Consider the following 20,798-nt stretch of genomic DNA (forward strand, 5'->3'; position numbering starts at 1 on the left):
ATGGCTGCCTTTCCAAGGGAGAAAAAGCAAGGGAAGCAAGTTGTTACCTGCAGAAAGCTGCGGATTATAGGAACAAAAACTGTCTACTTTTGGTGGCAGAGCTTATGGGGGCCCACATCTGATCATCTGAGTTCAATCATAGACTGGGTCTGTCAAGAGCAATAGGGACCAGGACCCCAGTCAATTCACTTCAGTCTGAATTCTAGGTGGGGGTTAAGCCATCTCGGCCTAGCCAGGATGGGAAGGGAATATTTGGTGTGGGAGGCAGAGGTGGCATCAGCCTGAAGGGCCTGAGGGCTGCTTGGAACCAGGGGTCAAGGAAGGGGGGGGAGGTTCCAGGTTTGGTGGTTTCTTCCTCCAGGAGGCTCCTTGGTGGGCCTTGGCCCAGAGATTTCAAATGATTAACACTGGCCATGAAGGCCCTGATGGTGGCAGTGGAGACAGCAATGATGAGGAGGTGCTGGGTCTGCTGGCTACGGGTGATGATCTTGTTCTCTTGAAGAGGAAAGTGGACAATGAAATGAGAATTCCTGCTTCCTATACCTGAAATGTAATCCTCAGAGATGTGAAGAAATAGTTTCACTCAGGATTTTAAGTGAAGCGAGGAATATGGAGGTGTATGCTAGAGAGCAATATTGTGGAACAGTAGGGGAGAGAATGTTTGTACTATCCAGAATAACAGTGAAAATGAGATTACTTTGTATAAGAAATACCTAAATTAGAATTGTGTCAAATATAAGTAAGGTAATGGGATCACGAGGGATATTATAAATAAACTAAGTGGTTTGTGGGAACACACACACTGGGATTTATGAGAGACTGGACCAGGATGGAAAGACCAGAGTTTACTGGATTCCCACAGGAATGGCAGTTGATCTTAACTGTCACTCAGCTTCCTCTAGGCCAGAGTCTAGAAACAGGCTGACAAGGTAAAAGGGACTTAACAGCTTTAATTATGTTTGACTAAAAGGTGGGAAAGGGATTTCTATACTTAAAATCTAAAGGATAAAACCACAGGGCAATAGGAGGACTTATTCTACTCTTAACTAAGTGATCTAACAAGCAGGGCCCAAGGGACAGTGGAGTCTATGGGTGGCTGCCTCGGACTGGAACCTGCCAGGCTTGAGCAGCTCAGCTAGGGGCTTTTGTGGCTTTGGGATTCTCACTGCAATCCACTGATGATCTCTGGATTCCAAAGTTGTCTCAGGTACCAAGAAGTGAGGGTTTTGCTTGAAGCACTGTCCACCAGATCTCCAACTTCACCTCTTCCCTGGCACAGGACTGTTGATCTTCTCTCCTTTTGCTAGATGCCAACACTCAGCATCCCAGGGGAAAATCAGGATAAAGGATGTCCTTTTACTCTGAGTGCTCCCAGGGCTAGCCACAGTTTGTGTTAACCCCTAATGGAGTCTCTTCTCAGAGCTAAGTCACTTCTTCCTGCTCCTTCATTCCATCTTGGAATTCCCAGCTCCAGCTCCTTCCTGCTATGTACAACTTAATTCCAAATCACTAGCTAATCTAATCTTCCTCACAACAGAAGGTTCCACAGACTTGTAAAATTAAGCTACTTTTTTGGTGATAAACAAAATATATTTGTAAGTAAAATTGTAGTACAAGTAAGGAGAGTTTCTGCAAATTCTTCAACAAGCTTTCCTGCTCTGTGATCAAGGATAGATCTAGACAGATTTCAAACCATGAGGGAATCCATGGGATCAAAATTATCACCAGGTGCTCAACAACTGATGAACATGATTCAATTTCAACAGCGAAATTGTATTCGTTTTGGAGAACAACTTCAGTGTTTCTTGGGAAAGAAAGACACAGCTGCTTTTGGAGATGAACATATGCTTGATGGAATGCATAAGTCAACAACTTCAGGAGTATTTCGATAAGTCATCCACCCTATCTTTTTCTTGTAAGTTTTTGATTGACATGTGGAGCAGTCACAGAAGATATAAAGGCTTATATGGACAAAAACACAGAACTTTCTGCTAGATGAAATATAGGAAATGTTCAATAACCTGAAGAGAATAAAACTATAAAAAACAATATTCTTCCTAAAAATGATCTTAAATTTTTAATATCCTCTTGGTTTCAAACGAAAGCAAATGATAACTCAAATACACCTAGTTCTGAGCTGTTTCATTTTCTTCAAAACCTGTGTAGTCAAGTAAACCATCTCGGAGTAGGAGAGAAGAATAAGCATCTGCGAAACAATACAAAGTCAAATGAAAGCATTCTAAGCATTGAAATGGAACAGCAGCCTGTTTGTTCCTACTTGGAAAAGATAATTTCTAAAAATATGGTATTGATGGAGAAGAAACTTATGGACTACATTGACCAATATATGTACAAATTACAAGAGCACATAGATAATAAAGTTGTTCTATTAATGGACTTGCTGCAAAATTCCAATTCCAAATCTACTCGGGTGATGCAAGAACATTATGATTCTGGAGAGAACCTCTCAAATGGCTAGAGATAACTACTTAATACTGTTATGAGCAACAGATATCTGCTAGACACTTGCACACATATCCCACACTTCCAAAAGGTTTGGAGGGAAATTTTCAGTCTGATAGCCTTCCAAGGTTATTTTATGGTTTATGTAGAACAACCTCAGTGTTTGGTATTTTATTGCACTTGTTACTGTAATTCTCAGTATTGCACTCTAAAAGTTAACCTATTAGAATCATAAAATATTTTTACTAGCAATATTTTTCACTCTTATAAGACCTTACTTCTGTTGCTTTATTAGTTAAAAAGATGCTGTTTTAAAAGAGCCACTTTTAGAATTCTAATTCAGCTCAACAAAATTAACTGTGATTTCATATACCCTTTAAAGAGAGCATTTTTTCTATTTATATAAATGGTGACCTTAATTATTTTGTTATTCTTAAAGTTATGAAAAAGTACTTTAAAAAAAGAGCAATAGGACCACAATTGGCTGTGGATTATAGAAACTAAAAAGAATAAAGACTCTAAATAAGAAAACCAAAATCATGATCTGAAGCCGTCATCCCCCAAAAACACTTTATCTCCTGAGGCCACCCCAAGTAGAGCTGGAGATACTAAATGATTAGTACCTGCCAGAAGCCCAAGCTCCCTTGAGCACTGAGTTACAATTCCTCTACATTAGTCCTTAGAAGGTGACTGGTGAAAGAGGAGATGTTGGCATAATTTAATACTCTGTATGTGTGGACACAGAATGGAGGCATTTCCATTCTCTAATCACCTTCAAGATGACCAATCTGCATTTCCCTCCCTTGTGTCCAATTATTCTCAGAGTGAGTTATTTCCTGACAAAAGGTTGGGGGAGGGAGGCTCTCCAATGGCCTTTGACAAATAGGGTGAGGAAGTAGGAGGGTCACAAGACACCTCCTTTATTTATATGAATTCCAAGAGCTGGTCCATGTTTCTTGCAAAGGCCACCTCAAAGCCATGTATGTGGTGCTCCCATTGGAAACAGGTCCAGGGATGTGACTCATGCTAACATTTGTCAATGTGAATTTTTGGATGATTCAGTTTACCCTTACTTTAGAGAAATCCCAGTGCAAAGTACTCCTTTTTTGGGTTGAATATTAAGCACCTTTTTAAGGCTTCTCTAATGGATGAAAGTTTTCATCAAATGAAGGCCAGTTTCTTAGTTTGACCTTTGACTTGGATTTGTTACAGTTGACACTACTTTATAAACTAGTTATTGGCTGCAAAGTGATTTCCAAAACTGTTTGTGATACCTAATTATCCAGAAGATATAAGTATTCCCAATTCCCTTGACCCTTGGGAGAAAGCAGCTAGTGTGTTTTCTCCCTGGGTGGAGCTGACACTGAGACTTGTGTTTTCTCCCATGGCAGTTGGTACTTAGCACAGTGCTTTTTTATGGCATATGATTCCCAGGTTCCTAGAGCCTTTGGTTTCGAATGGTCTTTTAACATTTAGCTCTATGTAATGAAGTGTACCACTATGCCTGATTCAAGTGTCAGTTTTGTTGATTACTTGGTAATTCTGTGTATCAGGAGCCAGCCCCATATATGGTATGGGGGTCCTGAGTGGCGTTGGGGGCTTAGAATTGTTAAGACAGGAAAAGGAAAAATGAGAACAACCAGACTAGTGGTTAGCCCATGTTGCTCTAACACAATGGGATTTGGACTTTATTTTATACTGGTTTCAAACAAAGAACACAAAGAAAGAGTCACAGCTAAGAAGGGGTTACAAATCATACACAATCCATTAAAGTCTAAAAAGTACAGATATGGGTGCAAGGACAAGGGCCAAATTCCAACCACCAATTAGTAGAGTTTTAATTCTGGGAGCAGAAATAAATTTCATGGAGATGTTTACTAATTGTGTTCTGCCTTGATTTACAGATCTGCACCTGGTCAGATAGTCTGGACTAAATTGTCTGGCTCCAGTCCTTATCTAAGTAATATATTTTTAGGGTTCAGGCTTCTTATTTATCAAGGAGAGAAATTGTCAAGGAGAGAAATTGTTAACTCAGTAGCTTCTGGTCTGTTTATGGTCTCAAAGCTTTCCAATAACTCTATAATGTTTTTCCAATAAGAAAAGGTATGGATCATAAGAGGTGTCAAAAGAGGGGTCTCAGATTTTTATCTGTTCTCTTATTGGCTTCCCACATCTGTGTAATTTCCAAGTTAACACATCCTAACCTAGGTTTTCATATTCATTTCAAAAACTTCCTTCAAAGAACCTATAAGCCATTTTATGTTTATTTCTCCAAAGTTTGGTCTTGTGAATGAAAAATATTAATACTTTAACCTTAAAACTGGTCCATTGTAAGCTAAAATCAATACAGTAGTTTCTCAACTTCTATTTCATCATTTTGTTTTACTTTTCTTTCATCTTCACCTACATCATTTCTCTTTCAAGTGGATTATAAATACATATGTGGAGAGATAGTGGTAGATCCACTTAGGGATATATTGCTTGAGGTTGTCTTTTGAGGATTTGGTCTAGAATGTTATCTATGGATTCTTTCAATGTCTATTTTTCCCTCTTGTTGGAGAACTTCAGGGTAGTTTTCTTGGATAATTTCTTGTAATATGATTTCTATATTCCTCTTGATTTGGGGGTTCTCCAGAAGACCAAATTATTTGCAAATTGTCTCTTCTAGATATGTTTTCAAGTTCATATATTTTCTCAGCATGATATTTCATGTTTCTTTCTATTATGTCATTCTTTTGACTTTGCTTCATTAATTCGTGCTGTCTTGTGAGATCATTGACTTCCACTTCCCCAATTTTGGTCTTTAAATACCGATTTTCTGTTTTAATCCTTTGATTTTCCTTTCCAGTTTGATCTATCCTGTTTGCATGGTTTCCAGATATTTAATTTTGGTCTCCAATTTGATTATCATTTCATTTGATTTTTGTAACATCTTTCCATAATTGGGAGTTTCTGCCTTTTAAACTGTTAATTTCTTTTTCAGTTATTTCCCACTTTTCTTGCCAAATCTCACCTTTCTCATGATCTCAGTTTAGAAGTCTTCAAGAGCTTCTGGCCAATTTCTCTTTTTTTGGGAAGGTATGGATGTGATTGCTTGTTTGTCCCCCCTCTGCTATCTCCTCAGTGTTCTGTATTTTTTCTCAGGAAAAATTATCCAGCATCAGTGCCTTTTTTTGTTCTTTCAGGTGTTTGAATGTTGGGGATTTCTTGCCCTGACTATTCTGGATTTTCCTCCCCAGCCAGAAGTCTGAGTGAGGAGGGCAGGTTTATTGTGTATGTAGCTATGGAGCATTTTTTGCCTGAGTTTAATTTTCCAAGATTCTGTGTGGCCACCCCTCTCATCTGTATTTTTGAGGCAAAGGATTCCACTCTCTAGCCTCCTGGAGTCTCAAGTCTAGCCCCTCTCTGGGGTACATCCCTGGTGTTCTTTGTCAGCTGCCAAGAACCTAGATATACCCCCAGGTCCCTCTATTTCTGCCGAGCTGGTTCTGACTCACCACCATGGGTGGGGTGTGGGAGGATTGATCCTCTTGCATTTTGGTATAAGCTATTTCACACCCTATGGCATGGAAGTATCCAAATCCCATGTACCTTCAATGCTGCTCCCTATTATGGAGTCCCTTCTTTTCACCTGGATTTGATTTGTGTGTGTGTGTGTGTGTGTGTGTGTGTGTGTGTGTGTGTGTGTGTGAAGTATCCCATATCAGTCTGTGGAGAAGAATGTGAAGATTTCTGCTTTGTTGACTTTTCCTTACCTGAGGGCAGGCTCTCTGTGTTTATCTATGGAGCAGTTTTGCTTTGAATCTATTTTTAAAGTCTCCTTGGTGTCTGCTGGGCACCTCCCCTTCTCTGCTCTATCTTTGTGTCCAATGTCTGCGTTCCTTAAACTCCTGGAGTCCCAAGTCTCACTGCTATTTAAAGTTAAAGATTTTAAAACCCTAACTTAGATACACAAGTGCCTGCAAAAACAGGCCAGAATAATTTCCAAATCAACCCCCTGCCCAATCCCTCATTCAGTAGTCAAGAATGGATGATAAATGGAGAAATTGCCCTCAAAGCCTGGTTCATCCCATTTCACTGTCTGGACTGCTTTCTCCACCCCATGGCCAAGGAAACAAGTAAACACAACTTAAAAAATATTGGAAGTTACTGGGAAATGAAAAAGTTGTTAGTAACAAGGTTGTTGGTCAGAAGGTTCGTGTATGGCTTGTTCAATATCTCCAAGAAAAGACATATATTGATTATGGAATATTCATAACAAACCTATATGTAATCTTAAGAAAGAAAAGGTATAAATAAAAGAAATCACTAGATGGCAGCAGGACAGCCTCTGTGAAAACCATCTGAATTTCTGGCTGAGCTCATTCAACCGCATCAACACTACCAAGCCCTCAAGACCCCTGCCTGGGTAAATCAGGACTTTTGCAAAATAGTATCTTAAAAGTCAAAATTGACCAGCTTAAAAACGAGGTAAAAAGTGAAAGATGAACTACTGTAATGATTTATGCAAGATCTTTTGCATTTGCAAAATTACCCTAGGCAATCAGGTCAGTTAGTAGAATGAATCTTTGTCCCACCAGGTGTCAGTCCCAAGACCTGACAGTTGGAGCTGGGACTATAAATAGCCCTGCAGAACCTACTTGGCGGTTCTGATTTCTTTGACCTTCACCAAGACACTCAGCTACCCCTTGACTTCCCTTGGGGACCCAGGAGGGATTGAGGGAGGTGGAACATGGGCAAGAAATTAGATTAGGTCAGCCTATCAGCAGGGACATCCCTAAAACATTTCATCAACTTCATCTGTCTAGCTGGTGAATCACATAATATTAGGGCAATGAAAATTATCACTGGCTGAGGGAACACCTTCTAGGTCCATTGCCAGCATGGGCCTGTTGCCCTTAGCAACAGTTTCTCCACATCCTAAAGCCCCTTTTCTCAATTTTCCCTTCATGTTTAAATAAACCCTTAGCCCAAAACTATGAGCTTCTATAGTTATTTGTAACATCATCCTGGACTAAGGGGCTGAGGAGAGGGGAGAATAGCAACCACTTTACTCCAAAGGAAGTACTGGGCAAACATCTATTTTATTCAGGAAATGTATGAGCTTCATTTCCTTTTGGGTTCTGCTTTCATTTTAGTAGGGAGGGGCTCCTCACTTTTCACCTTAAAGGAGCCTACAGATAGTAGAGAGAGTGACTGGGCATCATAGCTCAGGCTACACATCCCTGGCAGTCTCAAATCACCATGTACAGGAGATACAGGCTTCCTGGCCTAGGTGAATCACTTTTACCGCTAACTCCCTTATAATCAGCCACATTACCCCCTTATTACACTACAAAGAAAATCAGACCAGAAGGAGAAGAATGTCCACAAAGCCAGGAATAAAATTCAGTCTTTCAAAATTAGAATTCAACAACTAGAAGCAAATGACTTCATAAGGCAGCAAGAATCTAGAAAACAAAATCAAAAAAATGAAAAATTGAAGAGAATAGGAAACACCTCAGTGACAAAAGCTCAGATCTGAAAAAGAGATTCAGGAGAGAAAATTAGAAAATTATTGCACTACCAGAAGATCATGACAAAAGGAGAAGCCTGGACAGCATCCTACAGGAAATTATCCAAGAAAACTGCCCTGACTTTCTCCAGCAAAAGGGGAAAGTGGAGACTGAAAGAATCCACAGGTCACCTCCTACATTTAATCCCCATGTGACAAGGCCCAGGCATGTTATAGCTTAATTCAAGAACTTCCAGACAATGGAAAAAATATTAAAAGATGCTAAGGAGAAGTCAATCAAATACCATGGAGTCACAGTTAGGATAACACAGAATCTGGCTGTATCTACACTTAAGGACCAAAAGGCATGGAATATGATATTTTGCAAAGCAAGGGAACTAGGCCTATAAGCAAGAATCAACTACTTAGCAAAATTGACTATATTCCTGCAGAGAAAAGTGTGGTAATTTCATAAAACAGAAGACTTCCAAGCATTCATAAGGAAAAGATGGGACTTAAATTGAAAATTTGATGTCCAAACACAGAAATCAAGAGAATCACCAAAATTTAATTAAAAGAGGGGGAAGAAAACCAAAAAAACAAATCTTTCTTTAAAGGACAAAATGAGTTCAAATGATTTGTATTCCTATAAGAAAAGATGAGATTTGTAGCTCTTAAGAATTGTGATCATCATCAGGACAGCTACAAAAGGATAAGTATTCTATCTATTCCATATGTTCCATCTATTGTTATCTGTTCTATGAGCTCATTCTCCTGTATCTCTGTGTTCTACCTCTTCTCTAGGTTCTTCCTATTCTATACATCTATCGTTACTATGAATATTTCTATCTGATCTCCCTGTTCTAACCATTCTACATATTCCATGTGCTCTGTATCTTCCATCTATTCTCTATAATTTCATTTTCCTTTTGAATCTGTGTTCTATAAGATTTATGGGTTCTTTCTACTCTATGTGTTATCTATTTCATCTGTTCAGTGAGCTCTTTTCCATCTGTGTTCTTTGATCTATCTTTAGTATCTACCTGTTCTCTGAGCTCTCTCTTCCATTTATTCAATGTGTTCTATGTGTAGTATCTCTCCATCTTAATACTGTCCATCTATTCTATCATCTCTGTGAGATCTCTCCTTTCCATCACTCTGTTCTATCTCTTTTATGCATTCTTCCTATTCTGTCTGTCTATCTTTAGTATATATATTTCTATCTGATCTCTCTGTTCTAACCATTATACACATTCTATCTATTCTATGTTCTCTCTGTTCCATATGCTCTACATCATCCATCTACTCCCTAAAACTATTTGTTACCTTTTGTATCTGTGTTATTTTTTATATGTTCTTTCTACTCTGTGTTATCTATCTGTTCTGTAAGCTTTCTTCCATCTGTGTTTTATCATCTATCTTTATTATCTATATGTTCGATGAGCTCTATCATTTCAATTTATTCTATCTGTTCTATTTCTTCTATCTGTTCTGTGTTCCATCTTTCCTTCCTTTTTAATGTTCTCTACCTCTTCATTCTATTCTAACTTTTTATAGCTATTCACCTCTTTTGCATGTAGTCATCCTATCTGATCTCTCTATGTATTCTAAATTCTACTTATCTCTCTTTTTATCTATGTATTCTGATCTCTGTCCCAGCCTATGTATTCTAATCTATACATCTATAAATTTTGTCTTTTCTCTGAGCTCTCTCTTCGATCTATTCTATATGTTCTATGTGTACTACCTATCTATCTGTATATTCTGTCTATTACATCTTATCTATCTGCTCTGAGCTCTCTTCCATCTCTGTGTTCAACTCTTCTATCTGTTCTTTTTATTCAATTTTTCTATTTTTAGTATCTATATGTTCTATATGACCTCTCTGTCCTAATGAGTCTACATGTTCTCTTTTTTGTCTAATTTATCTATTTTTGTGCTTTATCTCTCCCATTTATTCTCTCTGTTCTATGTGCTCTTCCTCTTCCATCTATTGAGTTATATCTTTGGTATGTGTTTATCTATGTATTCTACATGTTTTGTCTATTTTATGTTTTACCTGTTCCATTTATTCTACCTGTTCTGTTTTCTACCTCTTCTATCTCTTCAAACGTCTAAAATTTGTGTCTATCTCCTAACTATCCTTTGTGTTCTGTCTCATCCATCTATTCCATGTGCTACATCTATTGTTATCTATTCTATGTGCTCTCTCTGTTCCATGTGCTCTACCTCTTCCATCTAATCTCTATAACTGTCCATCTACCATTTGTATCTGTGTGAACTCTTCTATATATTCTGATTTCTAGTCATCTATCTTTTATCTATGTAGTCTGATCTGTGTTCTAGTCTACATATTCTAATGTATAAATCTATACATTCTCTTTTCTGAGCTCTCTTTCTTTCCCCTATTCAATGTGTTCTAAGTGTAGTAGTATCAATCCATCTTCAAAATCTACTTGTTTCATCTTGACTATCTGATCTGTGTTCTCAGGCTCCTTAGAGACAACACAAACATGTAGACTGGTTAAGACAGAGTGATCTCATAGAACAAATAGATACTAAAATAGAAGGAAACAATAGGAAGAACCCAAAGAAGAGAAAGAACACAGAGATGGAAGAGAGTGACCTTCTATGGATTCTTCCTATCCTTTCCATCTAGTTTTAATAGCTATATGTTCTATGTCATCTCTCTGTCCTAATCAGTCTACATGTTCTGTGTTGTGTCTAATTTATCTATTCTATAACCTCTGTCTTTTCCATCTATTCTATCTTTTCTGTGTTCTCTCCCCTCGATGTGCTCTTCCTCTTCCATCTATTCAGTTATATCTTTTGTAGGTGTTGAATTCTCTGTGTTTTATCAATCCATTCTAGATGTTCTATCTATTATATGTGTTTTACCTCTTCCATTTATTCTACAGCTTCTGTGTTCTACCTCTTGCAGCTATTCAAACTTTACCATCCTTTGTTTGTGTTCTATCTGTTCTTTGAGTTCTCTCTCTTCTGTCTATTCCATGTGCTCCATCTATTGTTATCTGTTCTGTGAGCTCACTCTCTTCTATCTCTGTGTTCTATCTTTTCTAAGGGTTCTTCCTATTCTATCTCTTTAGTATCTATATTTCTATCTGATCTCTCTGTTCTAACCATTCTACATATTCGATCTATTCTATATGCTCTCTATTGCACGTGCACTTCATCTTCCATTTATTCTCTATAACTGTTCATCTTACTTTTTCATCTATATTCTATCTAATTATGGGTTCTTTCTACTCTGTATTAGCTATTCCCTCTGTTCTATGAGCTTTCTTCCATCTTTGTGGTATCATATACTTTACTATGTATATGTTCTATGAGCTCTATCTTTTCCATCTATTCTATGTGTTCTCTTTCTTCTATCTGTTCTGTATCCTATCTATCCTTCCTTTTTAATGTGGTCTACCTCTTCATTCTATTCTAATTTGTTCTAGCTATTCATCTCTTTTGTATCTAGTTGTTCCATCTGATCTATTCTATGTATTCTAACTTCTATTCATCTATTCATCTAGGTATTCTGATCTGTGTTCTAGTCTATGTATTCTAATGTATACATCTATGCATTCTCTCTGTTCTATGAGCTTTCTCTCTTCCATCTCTTGTTTTATGTGTTCTTTGTTCTGTCAATATATTTTCAAATATATTCTATGTCTTCTATCTATTCTTTGTGTTCAAAATATCCATTCTATATGTTCTATCATTCAGTGTATTCTATCTCTCCCATAATCCCACCTCTTCATCTATTCTATCCATCATGTGTTCTATTTTCCTCCATGCTCTACTTCTTCCATCTATTCATTTATTTCTATATCACTCTGTTCTATCTATTCTATGTTCCATGTGTTCGATCTATTCTTTTGTTTTTCTATGCATTCCTTCTGTTCTATGTGTTCTATATATTCTATTCGTTCTATGTTCTATCTATTCTGTGGTGTCTGTTCTATGACCTCTGTCTATTCTATCTATTCTATCTACTATCTATCCATTCCTCATGTTTAATATTAATGTTCTCTTTGATCTATCTATTTATCCATGTGTTATATCTATCCATTTATCTGTTCCATCTGCTCTATGTTCTCCTTGTTGTACCCATTTATTCTATTCCACCCCTTCGGTTTCTCTATTCTATGTTTTCTATTATATGCCTTCTGTTTTTATCTATCCATCTATCTTTTATTTCTCTGTTCAATGTCTTCTATCTAATCATCTCTTTTCTGTCTGTTCCATGTTCTCTGTCTTCCAACTACCTATTTTATCTGTTCTGTGTGTTCTATCTGATCTATTTATCATCTATCTGTTCTATTCATCTATCCATTCTGTATTCTCTCTCTTTTATGGGTTCTGTCTTCTATCTCTCCATCTATTCAATGTGTTCTAACTATGGCCCTATTTTAATTGTTCTGTTGTATGTATTTTAGATATCCATTCAATCATTCCATCTATGCATTCAATAGATTCATCTAATTGATTTGTTCTGCTTATCTGTTTTATGTTCTACCTATCCATCTCTTCTATCAATGAATGCTATCTAATCTATCTGTTTCATCTATCTATATCTTCTATCTATCTATAACTTCTACTGTTCTGTGTGTTTTCCCTATTCATCTACTCTAGCTGTTCTGTGTTCTATCTACCCATTTATCTATCGTACATTTCCTATTTTGTGGACTCTCTTATCTATCTGTGTTATCTATCTAACTGTTTTATGTGTCTTATCTTTCTGTTCTATCTTGTGGTATTATAGCTTTTAATCTACTCTGCTAGATAGAACACATAGATGGATAGGTAGAAGATACTGATCAGCTAGAACACTGAATACAGATGGTTACCTGGAACAAATAAAAGATAATAATATCTGCAGTTCTTTGTCCCAGAATTGTCGTAACACTCAAAGGTGTTTCTTCTCTGTTCTATTCTCTTGTCTTCCCTCTCCATTACTTTTCCCACTTTAAGAAATAACCACAAGTAATATTTATGTAACACCTCAACATTTCCAAAGCATTTTATCAATATTTCATTTCACCCTCAGCCCTAGGTAGTGTAATGGTAAGGCACCAGGGATGTTAACTATTATTATTGAAATCTAACTAAATGGTTTGTGGGTTGACACTGGATTGAAAGAGAGACAGGACCAACAAGGACATGGAGACCAGGGTTTACTGCCAAGCTTTTAACTGACACAGGAATAGCAGTTGGCCCAACAGTCACTCAGCCACCCTAGGCCAGGGTCTATGGAACCAGAAGGCAAAGGTAAAAGTTTATACGGTTTAATAAAGGGAAATAATAATGAAGGGTGGGAATAAGGGATTCTACACTTAAAACCTAAGAGCAAACCCCAGTGGGCAAGGAAGGACTTGACTACACTATCCTATTGACCAAAGCCAGGCAGGACCCAAAGGAAGAAGTACTGAAGTCACAGGGAAAACTCCTTCAAACATGGTTCCAGCCAGGTTTGGTCAGCTCAGCTAAAAGGCCTGAGGGTGGCTTGCAATTGGGGTCTCACAGTAAATCCAAGGATGGTCACAGGATGCCAAGAGCCAACTCCACCAGGTGATAACATGTACCCATGTAGGGAGAGTGAGTTTGAAATCCTGTCCACCAGATCACAAACCACTTCCCACTTGGTACAGCTCTGCAGGTCTGTTGTCCACTTGCTGAAAGCCTATACTTCTCAGGATCCCAGGGAATCTGGATTCAGTTTTTCCCTAACTCTCAGATGTCCCAAGGCTAGCAACAGTCATGTCCTCAACCACAAATGGAGTTTCTCTCAGAGCACAAGCCCAACTTCCTGCTCCTTCATTCCATCTTGGAATCCTCCAGCCCTTCCTTCTAGGTCCATATAAATTATATGTAACTAATACCAAATAATCTTCCTCACAACAGTTCCCCCCTTTGCACAAAGCCAAAATTAACAAAATTTTGGTATTTGTGCACTACAAACTAAAATAAAATTCTGACACAAAATTACAAACAACCTACACTAACTCTATACTATCTATCACTATCCTACTCTACCCTACACTAGGGATTTCAATAAGGAAAGGTAAAGGGATAAATACATTAAACAGTTACATAGTTCAAAGCATAAAGCAACAAGTAATTATGCAAAATTTCCAACATAATTAACAAAATCATGAATAAATATGAAATATTAACACAAAAGTCAAAACAAACATCAAACATCACTCCTATTTTAATACAGAAATATCCTACCAACAAATAAGTGCAAACCATTTTGGAAAATACATTTTAACACAACAATTCATAACTCTTTATATCAAAATTAAAACAAAACATCAAAGTCCATTATGCAAATTACATTTGAATGTTTGGAACTCAATTATATCAAATATTCACAGAATTTCCATTTATATACATATAAACATGTGATACATATATACATATATGTACATGTAACATATACATATCGAAAATACATATGTGCACTCTTTACATATATACACTTACACTATAATACAATTTCCAATATACACCTACTATTTACACAACTATTTACATTATTTGTGATATGTGATCTGTAATATTTTATATGTTCTTCATGTAATGCAATTTTGTTATGTTTGTTGTATCTGCACTGTAATGTACATTAGTACCTCATCTTATCCTCTAATCCAATCTAATACTATATCTATTTAACTAAAATATTCTAAACTATCCCTAAGATATTAGTATATTAATCTAGCTATATCTACCTAAACAACTAGCTAATCTTTTTTAGTAACTATCTCTTTTAGTACTTACTTATCCTATAGCTAATTCTAATTTTGTTAGTATTTATACATTGTTTGATTCCATAAGGAACACAATGTATCTTTACCTGTTTGTGCTCTATGTATCTGATTTGTTACATTGTTTCTTTGCTATATTGTGTTGCACCAAGTTACTGATGGTTGCATGATACCTAACAAAATCCCAGATCTCCTTCAGATCTTCTTTCTTCTCATTATTTTCCATTCCTGTAGGAAATCTTCTCTTCACTCCTGTTTTCCTCTTCTTCTCCTCTTCCCCATCGAAGCTCTTGGTAGTTCTATGTGCAATGTTGGATGCATATGATTATGTAGTAATACTACTTACATTACCCCAAATACTTCCAAACCATTTAATCCAAAATTGTCCATGATTAATCCTCTTCTTTAAGAAAATCCTTGAAAATGAAGTTTTTATCAGTTTAATTCATAAGTCCATCAGTCTTAATACAAAGTTCATAAATCCTGTATCCTGAATCCTCTTCATCCATGTCCTCTTCCATCCGAATGTCCTCTTCTGCTGGAATGGTCCTCTCCTTAATGAACTTTCTGACTGCAGACTCTAGTTGACTGAAGATCTCAAAGTACACAATCTCTTCTTCTTTTTCATTATTAACGATCTCTATAGTTTCATTACCTATTCCGTATGCTAATTTAACATGCAAACAATGATACCACTGATCTCTACCTAAACCTTTCACAGAAGATGGTGAAACCAATACAACTGTATAAGGACCTATGAATTTTGTTCTGTTGCCGATGTTTTGGCTAAATTTTTCATGAAGACCATATCACCTGGTTGAAAATTATGAAGGGAATGATACAATGGACCAGATTGAATTAATAGTCCCATATCTTGTAATTCTCTTAGGCTCTGCTATAGAGCACTTAAATTTGAAGCAATTGCTTCAATGTCACCAATTCTGCACCCTGAGCACTAAGATTACTAGGTAATGAGCCATAACACAGTGTCTCAAATTCTGTGACAACTGTAGCACCAGTACATCTGATTGCATTACCTAAATATGATGATCCGTCTGTGAATAACACCAAGTCTGGATTTTTGAGTGAAGTGTCTTTTAAATCCATCCTAGACATATCTACATGATCCACTACCTCAACACATTCATGCAATGGCTTACCATTCTTTGGCAAATAAGGAAGAAGTGTAGCTGGATTAAGTATATTACATCTATTCAACTGGATGTTCACAGTACCCAAGAGAATAATTTCATACTAAGCTATTAGTTGGTCAGGATATGCTTGAGTACGAAACTTCCTCATTTTTGCTTCTATCTGATATGAACTATAGACAGTCAAACAATATCCCAAAACTATTTCAGCTGACTTCTGGACTAACACAACTGTTGCTGCTATCACCGTTAGACATGGTACTGTCCCCACAGATATTGGATCTAATTGACAGTTGTAATACTCAATTGGATGATAACTTTGTCCAAGAATCTGTGTCAACACACCAGAAGCTATAGCTTTTGTTTCGCTGACAAACAGCTAAAAAGGTTTCTCATAGTCTGGTATTCCTAAAATAGGTACAGATAGAATGGCTTCTTTCAGCTTAACTAAGGCTAATCGATGTTCAGACTTTAGTTTCAGAGGTTCTCATTCTGTATTCCTGGTCAGATCTGTCAAACACTTAGTTATTCCACTATATCCAGGAATCCATTGTCTACAGAAACCAATAGTTCCAAGAATAGCTCTAAGTTGTTTCTTAGTTTTAGGTGTACTCAATTTCTGTATGTCAGCTATTCTCTTTTGTGCAATACGTCTGGAACCCACTGACAACACGGATCTGAGATATTTCACCCTGGGCAAAATTAATTGTAATTTTGCTTTGGAGTTTTTACATCCTCATTTATACAATTCAATCAAAAGAATCTTGTTATCCCTAAGACACACCTTTGCATTTGGGGATGCCAAAAGAATATTATCCACAAAATGCACCAATTTACTCTCTTTAAATTTAATAGTTTTTAGACCTCTATTTAGAATTTGAGAGAACTGGGAAGGTGAGTCAGTATAACCATGTGGGAGAAGAGTCCAGGTCCCCTGAATATTTTTCCATGTGAAAGCGAAGATCTTTTGAGAATCCTCATGAATTGGTATCAAGAAAAACGAAGAAAATAAATCTACCATGGTGAAATATCTAGCCTCACTTGGAATGGAACAAATTATAGCAGCTGGACTTGGAACAACAGGATGTGTTTTGATGACATTCATTTACCGCTCTCAGATCTTGAATAAATTGGTAAACAGGTCAGCCATTTTCATTCAGTTTTGGCTTCTTCATAGGCAAAATAGGTATATTGTACTTAAAAAAAGCATGGTATTATTATCCCTTGTTGGATTAGGGACTCAATAATTGGAGGAATACCATCTATTGCCTCCTTAGTCAAGGGTTATTGAGGCACACAAGGAACTGGTCCTTCTTTTGTCCTCACCCTGACTGGAATAGATGATTTTAGCCACCCAAAATCTGTGGATGATGTTGACCACGATATATCCTCAGGAATTGGATAGACAGTACCTAAGTCATCCTCTGTACTGCTGGAATCTAAGAAAAGCAATGGAAAGGCCTTCAAAGATTCCTCTGGGAGATGCAAAAAAAAAAATCACCAGATTCAGTACCTTGGATAGTAGCCTGCAATTTACACAACAGATCCCTTCTCAAAAGATTTATTGGACTTTCTTGAACTCAAAAAAATGCATGTTCCACTGAAAGGAGTTCTAGGGTTACCATTTTTGGTTGCAATTTAGCTACTTTCTGAGTCACACCTATAGCAACAACAACATCCATTGTACCAACAGCTCTACAATTCTCAGGAAAGCTTTGCAAAATGATTTACTGTCCTCTTATCCACAAGAAAGTAATAAATCTTATCTCCAATAGTCACAGACATATATGGTTCAGTACTATTGGGACGTTGGAAAGTTTCCAACACAGGAGCTAAAACAGTAACATCAGAAAAAAGCTCAGCCATTTCCTTTCCATCCAAGTTAACATCACCTTGAATTACAGAATTTTCCCAGGATTTTATATTGTTGGTCTTTTTCACCTCTATTCTGGTTTCATTGTTCTTATTTACAAACAAAATATCCTTAATCAAATGACAATTCCTATTATTCTTCTTAATTCCACACTTACTAGAAGTTCTAACACCATTTACAACACTATTTCTCTTTTTCTCACCATTATTTTCAACACTAATCAAATTATTATCAACACCATATAAACCATCATCAATTTTAATCAAGTTATTACCAATACTAGTCAAATTACTACAACCAATGGGTAAATTACTATTAACATTGGTTAAAGTACTATTTACACCATTACCAGTAGCTAATTCAGATAATTTAACATTAACATCGTTCAAATTATCATTAATTCTCATCAAATTTTCATTCGCATTGATTAAACTAATATTGATTACATTTAAATTAACACTGATCAATTCATAACCATTATTAATTAAATTCTTATTATCACCAATCAAATCAATATTAACACCAAGTGCACCATTTCCATTATTCAAAATTACATCATCATTGTTTAAAATAAATAGAATTTAAACAATATTCACTTTAGTCCCATTACCTTGATCAATCACTTCTGATCTTTGGGCACACCTTCATAATGAAGCTTTCCCTCCATTCATGTTATCATTATTAACATTCCCCTGTACAACATGGCTAAATTTCGGGTGCTCTCCAGTTCTGATGTCATTCTGCATAGTTGCCAAATTAGGAGCTTGAGTACCTTGGCAGCATGCATTCTGGCTTTGGAACATATTTTGCTGGCCATTTCCATGATTAAAACCATTATTCCAGTTCTTTCCCCTTTATCCATAATTATTATTAAACCAATTAAAGCCATTGTTATTATTGTTGTACCTCTGCCCATATGATCTCCTTCTATATCTACACTCCCTTAAAAATGTCAAATTTGGCCTCAAACATAGCAAAATTTCTGTCTCTGATTCTTTGTGTATATATTGCCACTGGTCTTATAATTATTGGCATTCTTCTCCTCTGCTGCACTTAATGCTGCCACTTCCTTAATTTCATTTATCTCCTTCTCATTGGCTCTAGAATTTGCCTCCCTTAACTGCTTCCTAAGGCTTTCAATTATGGTATCTTTTTCATCACTTCCCTTTTCTTTTTCCAGTTCAAACACATAAGTGGCTTTCTGTTTTAACTCATCCAGGCTCAAACGTTCCCAATCAGGGTAATTATCTGTAAAGAACTTCTTAACCTGGGAACAGCATTCCTCACAAATATTCTTTTTATGTGGTCCACAGTAGTATCCCCTAATATATTCATATTTAAATACATCTCAGCTGCCTCCATTATTCTTTCTAGGAAATTTCCTGGGGTCTCTTGTGCAGTATGCCTGATTCTCTCAAATTTAGACCATTCATTTGGACGTCATGAATTTTTCTCCATGATTTTTATTAATGACTTTCTCACTTCTTTTAACATTCAGTATATTGGAACTGAATTGAGGTCCAGTTCCTCCCATGTTACTGGCCATGAGGTCATCCCTTCTGTGTTAGTGGTCTCCTCAGCAAACTTGGCCCTATCAAGATTCAACAAGATCTCCCCCAACACATACAAGAAATCTTCAAAGTCTGGGTCATGAGCTTTTATAAATGCCTTAAAGATCTTAACACACTTCCCAGAATCATCATGGAAATTTGAGATCTTTCTATTTAAATTTTCCACATCCTCTATCCTAAACCTTGTATGCTGCCTCACGTAGAAAATGCCATCATCACGTACAATTGGAAGGTCACAAAGGAGAAAGAGACTAATGGGTTTATCACCCTCGTGCAGCTCCTGCTGTTCCAACTCAGCCTTTATGTAACACTTTTGCCAGAATTTCCTCCGTGTGAAAATAGAGCCACATTTCCAGTATTAGAAGAACTAAGAGGTTGACCAGAAACACCACCATTCCACATGTACAATTCCAAATTATTCAGTTTAATTTGCAATAACCATGACATTTGTTTAGTTTCTGATTCTCTACAACACTAGGCCACTATGATTTTGCAACAATACATAATATAGAAGAACATTCACTTTTACTTAAAAACAATATAACCAGTAAGGATGATATTTGGCATGTGTGATAGTAAATCCAAGAAATTAAAAGTTAAAATAGGTTGTGCTATTTCAACATCCATCATCCCCCTACAATTATGGGATAGCCAATACTCCTTTCCACAATGTCAAGAGGACATAATCAATCCAATCCTCAAATATCATTGTTCCTATCATTGCCCAAACCGACCAGCCATATACAACATCAGTGTTATTATTAGCCACAATTAATGACAAATAAGAACTAAGAACAACAATAACAATTACAATAACCAACAACAATTACAATTACAATAAAGCAACAGAGAAAAAAACACAAAAAAAATGGTAAAAACCCTTTCTCTGGGACTACTCCAGGTCTGATAGTATTTTGCCTTCCCACAGAAATTTTATGAATGACCTGGGGTGAGGCTGAGCAGTTCTGAGCAGCTCACCACTGCTTAAGAATTTTCAGTTCACAACCAATGACTGAACTCCCTCACAGAATGTTTGGATCCCCTGACTTCCTGTGTGGCTCTGGCAGCCCAAGAGAACACTTCCTGTCTCTCTGTTAACCAGCCATCTGCATGTGACAGAATGTAATGGTGAGGCACCAGGGATGTTAACTATTATTATTGAAATGTAACTAAATGGTTTGTGGGTTGACACTGGATTGAAAGAGAGACAGGACCAACAAGGACATGGAGACCAGGGTTTACTGCCAAGCTTTTAACTGACACAGGAATAGCAGTTGGCCCAACAGTCACTCGGCCACCCTAGGCCAGGGTCTATGGAACCAGGAGGCAAAGGTAAAAGTTTATACAGTTTAATAAAGGGAAATAATAATGAAGGGTGGGAATAAGGGATTCTACACTTAAAACCTAAGAGCAAACCCCAGTGGGCAGGGAAGGACTTGACTACACTATCCTATTGACCAAAGTCAG

The 20,798-nt window shown here is 36.8% G+C and overlaps 1 pseudogene; it reads left to right on the plus strand.

Moving 5' to 3' along the window:
* On the plus strand, positions 1-2,479 carry LOC123253809 (annotated as a pseudogene).
* Positions 2,480-20,798: the final 18,319 nt, after the last annotated feature.

This window comes from Gracilinanus agilis, chromosome X (assembly GCF_016433145.1).
Source record: "Gracilinanus agilis isolate LMUSP501 chromosome X, AgileGrace, whole genome shotgun sequence".
Taxonomy (NCBI): Eukaryota; Metazoa; Chordata; class Mammalia; order Didelphimorphia; family Didelphidae; genus Gracilinanus; species Gracilinanus agilis.